We start from the raw sequence: 9868 nt of genomic DNA, 5'->3' as shown, positions 1-9868 counted from the left end.
GGTGAGAATTGCCTCATTTTAGATTGTCCCAAGAGCTGAGCAGGAAGCCACTGATGGGCAGTCCAGGACGCACAGGGAGCAATGCTTGGGGATTGGGCCTCTGTTGATATGTGGGGTTTGGGACCCACGGGGAGGCTCCGGGTACAGGGCTGACCCTCCTCATTTACCAAGTCTCTCCCTTGAGGGGCTTTCAAGTTTAATGAGTGTGAAGAATCACAGAAACTCACTCACACAAATCACCTTCCTAGGAGCTTGAGGCAATTAATTTCTCCCCTCATTAACAGTAGAGAGGTTGTTACTGATCTTTTCCCCCTTTCTCATAAGACCTGAGACCCAATAAGGTTGACTATTATTGTTATCTTTTTCTGATGCCACAGAAAATCACCGACAACAATAATAATAATAATGGCAGCTAACACTTGTATGGTTTAGCCATAGCTTGTTTCTGCGTTACCTTATTTTATCTTCAGACAAATCCTCAGAGGTCTACATTTTGTGGAGGGCAAAACAGAAGGTCAGCAAAGCGACATGATCAGGTCAGGGTCCATGGCTGGAAAGAGGCACAGTCAGGACCAGAGCTAGGATCTCTGTCTGGCCTTCGATCTCTGTTTCCTCCCTCAGCTTCCAGCCTCCAGACATTGGGCCAGCTTTGAGGTAGTTGGTGTTATTGGAAAAATCCCAAAATGGTTTCTGGGAGAGGTGAAAGCAGATTCCACGTCACGCCCTGTGCCCCAGTATCACTGTCCTTGGTGACATTGTCTGTCCATTTTTGCCTGTACATCAGCAGCAGGTTCTGATAACAGGATTCCTACTGTTTTCCCCCCAGACCGTGTCCCCTGCAGGACTGGGATCTGTGTGTCATCGGACTTGGAGGCTGTTGGTGAGTCCTGAGAGGATTGACTGCAGCCTGGCTCTGGAGCATCCCTTCCTCCACCCCCCACCCCTTCCCTGCGCCCTTTTTCTCTTCCTGTTCTCATCCACCCCGATCTGGGGACCTCATTCACACTGCATTCTTTGTGAATGTCACCTCCTAACCTGACTGTGGTCCTGACTTAGATCTGACCTTATCACAGGCTTTGGATGGCTCCCTGTGGGGCCAGCACCCCCCCTCCCTTTTCTTTCCTCACAGCTGCTGCTCCTGAGTCTGTCTCCCGCCACCTGAGACATCTCACCTCTCATTCCCTGTGAATTGCTGTGGCTTCACTTCCTGTATCCTCCTGTTTGGCTGCAGGTATGAGTCATGCCTCAGTGGCTCAGAGGTGTGACTGGGCTTGACTTTATCTTGAGGATCAGGTTGAACATCCTTCTGACAGAGAGGACCTATAACGCATGTTTGGTTATATAAGAATAATTCTATCAGGGGCACCTGGGTGGCTCAGTCAGTTAAGCGTCTGACTTCGGTTCAGGTCATGATCTCGCAGTTCGTGGGTTTGGGTCCCGAGTTGGAGTCTGTGTTGATAACCTAGAGCCTGGAGCCTGCTTCATATTCTGTGTCTCCCTCTCTCTGCCCCTCCCCTGCTCACACATCTTCTCTTTCTCTCAAAAATAAACACACATTAAAAAAAAAACAAGAGGAGTGCCTGAGTGGCTCAGTTGGTTGGGCATCTGACTGTGGCTCGGCTCATGAGCTCATGGTTGGTGGGTTCCAGCCCTGCATCAGGCTCTGTGCTGACAGCTCGGAGCCTGGAGCCCATTTTGGATTCTGTGTCTTCCTCTGTCTGCCCCTCCCCTGCTTGCACTCTGTCTCCATTCTGTCTCAAAAATAAATAAACATTAAAAAAAGAATAATTCTATCAGAGAGGTGCCTGGGTGGCTTATTTAAGCAACTGACTCTTGGTTTCGGCTCAGCTCAGGATCTCACGATTCGTGAATTTAAGCCCTGTATCAGGCTCTGCTCTGACAGCATGGAGCCTGCTTGGGATTCTCTCCCTCTCTCTCTGCCCCTCCCTTGCTCATGCTTTTTCTCTCTCAAAATGTATAAATTTAATAAGAAGATTAATTCTATCATAGAAGATAAGAGAAGTTAAGTCAGCTGCACTTCGATTGAAACAAACAAATGTCCAACCTTGCCAGCCCTTGATCTTGGACTTCTAGTATCCAGAACTCTAAGAATAAAAATTTCTGTTGTTTAAGCCAAAAGAAAAAAGAAAGAGAAAGAAAGAAAGAAAAGAAGAGAAACTCAGTACAGAGCCAGACAGCTTGTGAGAAGGGAAGCAGAGAGCACGTCTGATGAACTTTCATAGGAATGCACAAAAGGGTGGAGAAGCAGCACACAATTATCAGTCACATGAGGAGTTTCATGAGGCACTCAGTATTCATGAGGTCTTAAATCGGCCCCCTTGGGTCATGTCCATTTTGGGTTCCACTCGTTCGCCCAGGACATGCGGACAAAAGGCACGGCTGCTCAGTGACTCACTGGTGCGTTACAGTTCCTACAGCACATTTGTTCCTGCATCGTTCTCTGCACCCGATGGCTCTGGATGCCTTCCTCCTGACTCTCTTTGTCTTCAACTCCATATTTTCATGACCAGTAGTGAAGCTGATGGCAGAGAAAGAGAACACGAGAATGACAGAGGAATGCAGGCATATGCACGCACACACACACATATGCACACATTGGGCACACGTATATGCACATGCACACACACACATTGGGCACACACATACGCACATGCTCATTGGCACACACATGCATATACATGCACACACTGGCACACACAGGCATACTCACACACAGTGGACACACGCACACACACACACATTGTGCACACACAAACAGGACTCACGGAGTGTGGTTTTTCCACCCTGTCTGAATTGTTTTCTAAATATTTCTCTTTCTTGCTTCTCCCTGTATTTTGTAATTGATGTAACTATTCTTTCTGAACATCTGGATTTGCTCCTTGAGCCTTTCTGCTCAGTCGCCTCCCTGCGGGTGCACAAGCCTCCTGCCATCGCACCAAGGCGATTTCCCACGTGGCAAGTCCACTTTAGCCCCATCTTATGAAGGGTTTTACGAGGGGGCGTGGAGATGGGACGACTTGGAACACGAAGAAGGTAAGCGAAGGAAGCTTCCGGGAGGAGGGAGAGAGGTCAGAAACGAATCCTCAGCAATCTTCCCCAAGTTTGCTTGTGGAACCATTTGTCATGGCGGGCCACGTGTCTCTTTGTGGGGCCTCCGCCCGGATTCTTCTTCAGTTTCTCCATCCACCTCTAGCCAAATGCTTACAATCTCAGGGGCTTCTCATTCTAATGAATTCTCTGCTCTGAATCTGAGAAGTGGCCTCTCTCTCTGTGCTGAGTTTCCTGAGACAGGGTCTGAGGGCTGGATGAGCCAGCAAGAAGGGACCGTAGCGAAGATGCCGCTCTGAGGGGAAGCCATCCAGGGTGGGCCCACTCTTCCCCTGCATTTGGACACCCTTCATTTCTGGCCAGACTTGAGGCAAAACAGAGTTTTGTTAGGCAGGCAGCTTGTTTGTGTTGGGGAAATCCAGTCTCAAGACTCCCGAAGCCCGGATGGGATGCTGGGGTAGCAAGGCTTGGAGAAGGCTTGGAAAAGGCAGTGGATGCACTCTGGAGGGACCCACAAGCCCCCTCTGCAGGGTCCTGTGGATCCTGATGCTCCCACCTGCCATCAGACATCACCGTTCTCTTCCTCAAACTTCCCACTCATGGTATGTGCTACTGCTTTGAGTTTTGATCTGGTGTCCAGTGACCTTGGTCAACTCCCAGCGGTTTATCTGCAGACTCCTTTGGGTTTTATAAACACACACTCATATCATCTGCAAATAATGGCTGTTTTATTTCAATATTTATTACAATGGCTCAGACTTCCAACACGATGTTGAATAGAATTATGTTAGTGGACAAACTTGTCTCCTTCTTGATCTCAGGAGAAGCGCCTTCAATATATTACTGTCAAGTACAATGTTTGCTGTGGTCTGTTTGTTTTTGGTGTTGGGAGATATATTTTTATCAGATTAAGGAACTGTCATTTTATTTCTAGCTTGCTAGAATTTAAAATTTAAGGGTAGATTTAAAAAACGATCACAAATAAACATTAAATGTTATTAAGACTGTTTTTCTACATTTACTGAGGTGATCATACAGTTTTTCTTTCTATATTCTAAAAATGTGGTCACTTACATTGATTAATATTTAAATATTAAATGAGTCTTGTTTGTGTTCCCAGGAATAAATACAAGAATTAATCCAGGGATACAGCTTTGAGATGTATAACCCTTCGGAGGTATCACTGGATTTAATATGTCAACATTTTACTTATGGCTTTTGCATCTATTATCATGAGAGAGATTGACTTATACTTTTCTTATGTGTTCTTGTGTTATTATGTATTCAGGTTAGCTAGCTTCTTAAAAGACTTGAGAAATGATCCTTTTTATTATTACCTCAAATATTTGGAAATTTCACTTGTGAAGCCCTCGTGGGCCAGGAATTTTCTTTACGGGAAGGTTTTTCATATGAATTCAATTTCTCTCTTTAAAAAATTTTTTTTCAATTTGTAAAGTAATCTCCACACCCCACATGGGGCTTGAACTCACCATCCCAAGATCAAAAACTCATGCTCCACTGACTGAGCCTGCCAGGTGCCCCCATTTGCATTCAGTTTCTTGATGTATAGGATTATACATGTTCTCTCTCTTCTTGTGTAAGTTCCGTTAAGTTTGGTAGATATCACACGGGCTTCATTCCTACGTGTAGAGGTGGAAAGAACCCTAAAGGTGGGTGAGGAATCCCAGATGTGACTAACGGACTCAGGTCGGTGTTTTGACGGTGCTTGGCAGGAAGTTAATGGAAGGGCTTTAAAAATTCCCCTGTTTATCAGTGGTGGCATTAGCTTGTATCAGTTTTGACTATATTCAGAAAATGAAATATTTTTTTGGACACCATCAGGTTAGTTCTCTATTAGAATTATTTCAGCAAATATGAGTCCAGTGGAGATTGGGGTGGAGGGCTGCATGGCACAAAATAGAGGAAATCTGTGACCACAGATGAGCCAAAATAGTCTGAATATAGAGAGGGCAAAAGAAATCAAGGATGTAGTAAGGATGAAGGATTCAACCTTTGAGAACTTGTGGATAACTAGAGGAGACTAGCTCACTACTCAGTCTGGGTAGTTTCTAGGGAGGGCCAGAGGAAACGGTAATTGGATGAGAGGGTAAGGATGTGGGAAAAGAGGGATGGTAATGATGGGACTGGAGAGTCTAAGCTGGGTAAGGAGGGAAGTGATGCCATGGGGAGGTGGAGAGACCTTGTAAGTGTGGTAGGGTCAATGGGCTTTTAGGTTGTAAGGGGTTTCCAGAGCTGGGATACTGAAATGTAGGCTAGGAAGATGGCATGTGTTGGCTGGAGAATGGGAGCCTTAAAATTTAGGTTATAGAGGGGCTGTTATTGATGGTGTTGATGTCGATGGCATAATTGTAGCAATGACTTGCTGGGAGAGACAAGCTGTAAGGAGGAGGTCATGAGCTTAAGGGCAGGGGCATTAGAAGGATCCATTATGACACTGTTCTCAACTTTGGCTACATATTGTAACCACCTAGAGAGTTATAAAAAAAATTGATGCCTCAGTTCTCAGTAGACCAAATCAAACACAATCTCTGTGGGTTAGATTTTAATATAGGTTTTTGTCTGTTTATTTGTTTTTTGCTCCCTAGGTGATTCCAATGTGCAGCAAAGACTGAGAACCTCTGAGTTGCAAGAGGATCAGAATTACCAAAAGAATGATTTTGTTTTCCAAAAGAAGGGGAAAGACTCATTGCTGTAGATGGTTTTCACTGGAGGGCTGGTGGGCAGTATAGGGACAGTATGAGAGTACTTTTTAAAAAAAAATTTAATTTTTAAAAATTTATTTATTTTGACAGAGAGAAAGAGAAAGAGTGAGAGTCAGAGGGAGAGGGGCAGAGAGAGAGAGAGGGAGAGAGTGAATCCCAAGCAGGCTCTACAGTGTCAGCACAAAGCTGGATTCAGAGTTCCAACTCACAAACTGAGATCATGGCCTGAGCTGAAATCAAGGGTCAGATGTTCATCTTACTGAGACACTCAGGTGTCCCAAGAGTACATTTTATTAAAAGTGGGGTGGTGGGGGAGGGAAAATGGATTGGAGGGACCGATGGGGGGAAAAGAGAGTATTCTTTTCTTAAAACCCACCAGGGGCCCCCATCTTATCAGAATGAAGATGTGGGCTCCTCCTAGGGTCTACAGGGACTGACTCTGTATCTTCTCACCACCCCCCACCTCACATCCCCCCACGATTTCTTGGCTCTCCCTCTTGACCATTCTTCTGCACTCTGTTTCTGTGTCTGCTTCCATCCCAGATTTCTGCTCAAATGTCCTCTTATTAGAGAGACTTTGTGGATCTCATTTAATTTATTGTTGAGAGAGAGAGAGAGACAGACAGAGTGTGACTGGGAGAGGGGCAGAGAAAGGGAGATATAGTATCCAAAGCAGGCTTTAGGCGCTGAGCTGTCAGCACAGAGCCTGACGTGGGGCTTGAACCCATGAACCTTGAGATCATGACTTGAGCCTAGATCGGATGTTTAACCAACTGAGCCATCCAGATACCCCTAATGGATCTTATTTAAATACAATATTTTACCCCCCCACCCTCCCTCCCCCTCTTGCCTCATAGCACTTCCTGCGGCTGCAATGGCACATGCTGACTTATTTTCTCTGGTCTGCCATCTCTACAAGAATGTCAGCTCCAGGAGGACAGGGACTGTGGTCTCTTTTGTTCACTAATGTGTTCTCAGGGCCTAAATGCATGTGCATAAGCTACATACACTGAAAGGTTTGTCAGGGTATGTGCTAGATTTTAATAGTTCCTGCAGGGCAGGGGAATGGGGCGGGACTTTCATTATATACCTTTGGATGTCTGAATTCATTCAGCTGTCCTCTATGTCTCCTGCCCCCTCCCCTCGCCTCCCCACCCCTCCTCTTCCTTCATTTCCAACTACAAATAGAAAAGAAGACAAAAAGACCACCTGACTTTAGTAAGGGGGCAAGCAGGCAGCAACTGAAAACTTGCTGCAAATATTGGCAATGTCTGGTCCCAATCCACATGAATCTCTGAAATGGGGGCCTGCCCCAAATGAATAGAAACAAAGATTAGAAGATCAGGCTCCGAAGGAAAAGGTAAATCTGTACATTTATTTTGCAAATTTCCCACAGGTTCAGTTCTGTATTGAGAAGGTATAAAATATCCTATCACCCACAGGGAAAGCTATAGATGAGAGATGCCGATTCTGCAGGAAAAAAAGCAAAGGCGTAGGATAACAGAAATAGGAACTTCTGAATCTGATTCCTTTAAGATCGTACAGTGTAAATTTGGGTGCTTGACTTTTCCATTTGCTTCATTTTTTATTTTTTAAGCTTATTTATTTTGAGAGAGAGAGAGAGAGGCAGAGAGAGGGAGAGACAATCTGAAGCAGGCTCTGTGCTGTCAGCGCAGAGTCAGACATGGAGCTCGAACTCACAAACGGTGGGATCATGACCTGAGCCGAGATCAAGAGATGGATGCTGAACCAACTGAGCCACCCGGGCGCCCTGCGTTGCCGTTTTCTGATTGAAGGTGAAATTAATCAGACGAAGAGTATCTGCTTGGAGAAGAAGCTATGCGTAATGAAACAGTTAACAAGAACTACAGGACGCTGGGATTACAGAGGCAGGTTGTTTTAGACAGTTGGGTTGTTCAGCTGAGAGAATGGGACATAGTGTACAGAGTTTGGAGAAATTTTAAATGGGTATGTGGGTCCGCGCTAGTCTTGGCATTCAAGTTCGGTTATTTGTACAGAGGATTGATTTACCTTTGAATGGACTGTTGTCTTCCTTTGGGATCTGTTAGTGGACAGAGAGTTAACTTGTTTCTAAAACAGCACAAGGCTTTTTTGGTTTCACCTAGGAGAGTGAATGGGTCTATTTTCTTTCAAGGTTTCACATTTTTCTGCATTTCGTCTATGCAGAGATAAGAACGGGAGGGCCATCAGAGCACAATAGGCTATTCTTGTAATCCCTATGTGACTGGGCACCCTGAGTCGCCTCTGTTCCTGACCCTACACCCACCTTGAAGCGGGAATGTTCTTATCTTTTCCCAGAAAGCACAGCCAAATGAATAATGACAATTTTACTGACAGTCTTGGGGGGACCAAAAAGCTCTATGAATCTCGGGGAGACAGTTTCGGTGTATGACAAAACCGAATAAAAATTCCCATTACTCATATATGTTTTCCTTCCGAAGGGGCAAGATTTCACATTTCCTTCATATCTTTTCTCTGTTTTTTTTTTGTTTTGTTTATCCATTTATTTTGAGAGAGAGATAGAATATGAGTGTGGGAGGGTCAGAGAGAGAGAGAGAGAGAGAGAGAGAGAGAATCTCAAGTGGTCTCCAAGCAGTCTATGCCATCAGCGCAGAGTCCAATGTGGGGCTCGATTTCACAAACCATGAGACCATGACCTGAGCTGAATTCAAGAGCCAGATGCTCAACTGACTGAGCCCCCCAGGTGCCCGCTCTTCTCTGTGTTCTGAAGCAAAACAACCATACCCTTTCCCACATCCCCACCTCATCTCCTGACTTCCCCTCGGCCTGGCGGACATGGCATCCATTCCTTATTTCCTCCAGACCCCCAAAAGGAGCTTCCTTGGGTGAGTTCCGTAACTTCTAACTTCTCACCTCATTTTCAGGTGGGGACCCTTGGTCTTGCCTGAGAGAAAAAAACCATAATAAGCACCTCTCCCACCACACCACTGTTGCATTTCACTGTAGACTTTCTTCACCAGATTCGTTCTGAACTCAACTGAAAAATAGACAGTCTCCCATACACAAAGACTGAGCATTATTGTCCGTACCTTTAAAACACACTGATGGATTATTGTTCATAGACTGACTGTTCTTTTTCTTTACCTGTAGAGTCTGGGTCTTGTGGTCACTGTGTAGTTATCTCTCTTCACCCAATAGGAAAATTTTGCTGCTGAATTGCTTTTCATTCATTCATTCATTCATTCATTCAGTGTTGCTTGAGCACCCCCTATGGGCCAGGCAGTGTTCTAGGCCCTGGGGATATAGGGACAAACAAGACTGTGAAGATTCCTGTTCTCAGGGCTCTCACAATGTGAGGAGGGGGACAAATATTTACAAAGAGAAGGTATCAGATGTGATAAAGTCCTTGAAGGAAGCTGGCCAAGAATGGTGGACAGGGCTGTCCTGGGGTGACTGACGGAGATGGCCTTTATGACAAGGTGACAGTGCTGATTTAACCCTTTAAGTTCACAAAATACATTTCAGGTTTACCACTTCGTCTCGGAGTCTGAATCTGGGGGTTGGTGGTCTGACACCGCTGGTGTAGGATGGTGCGGCGCCCATCTCGGAGGGAACCGTGAATGGAGAGCAGGGGCTGGCAAGCTTCCGTAAAGGGCCAGAGAGGATGAGTTTTGGCGTTGCAGGCCACGTGCCGCGCTACCACCGTGTTTGTGTCACAGACGCTGTCGTGGCAGTAGGTGAATGATTGCAGGTGGCTGGGATCTGATAGGACCTTACTGACCAAAGCAGGGGGCCCGCTGCAGCCACGGTGGTTGGCTGACCTCGGATCTGGACTGTGCTTTGCCTTAGTTTACTGCCCTCCCTCCCCCACTTCCCGCCGTGGGGGAGGGGGCAGCAGCTTCAAGGCGGAAAGCCCCTTTCCCATTAGAGAGTCCCTAGCCTTAATTGCTCTTCGTTAGAAAAATATACAAATTAAGCTAGACTGAGAGAAACCTAACTACAGAGAACAAACTGAGGGCTGCCGGAGGGGAGCGAGGGATGGGCTACACGGGTGACGGGCATTCAGGAGGGCACTTGTTGGGATGAGCACGGTG

The 9868-nt window shown here is 46.0% G+C and overlaps 1 long non-coding RNA gene across 2 annotated transcripts; it reads right to left on the bottom strand.

Moving 5' to 3' along the window:
• Nucleotides 1-424: 424 nt before the first annotated feature.
• LOC115272022 lies at nucleotides 425-9229 on the bottom strand. Of its 2 annotated transcripts, none has more exons than XR_003900197.1 (4): nucleotides 8864-9229; nucleotides 2417-2539; nucleotides 1173-1320; nucleotides 425-690 (listed from the first exon to the last, which is right to left on the bottom strand). It is a non-coding gene; the product is annotated as an uncharacterized LOC115272022 (long non-coding RNA). The 2 variants fall into 2 exon arrangements; XR_003900198.1 differs by having other exon boundaries at nucleotides 8919-9229.
• Between the last annotated feature and the right edge of the window lie 639 nt (nucleotides 9230-9868).

This window comes from Suricata suricatta, chromosome 11 (genome assembly GCF_006229205.1).
Source record: "Suricata suricatta isolate VVHF042 chromosome 11, meerkat_22Aug2017_6uvM2_HiC, whole genome shotgun sequence".
Lineage (NCBI taxonomy): Eukaryota > Metazoa > Chordata > Mammalia > Carnivora > Herpestidae > Suricata > Suricata suricatta.
This window is presented reverse-complemented; position numbering and strand designations above follow the sequence as displayed.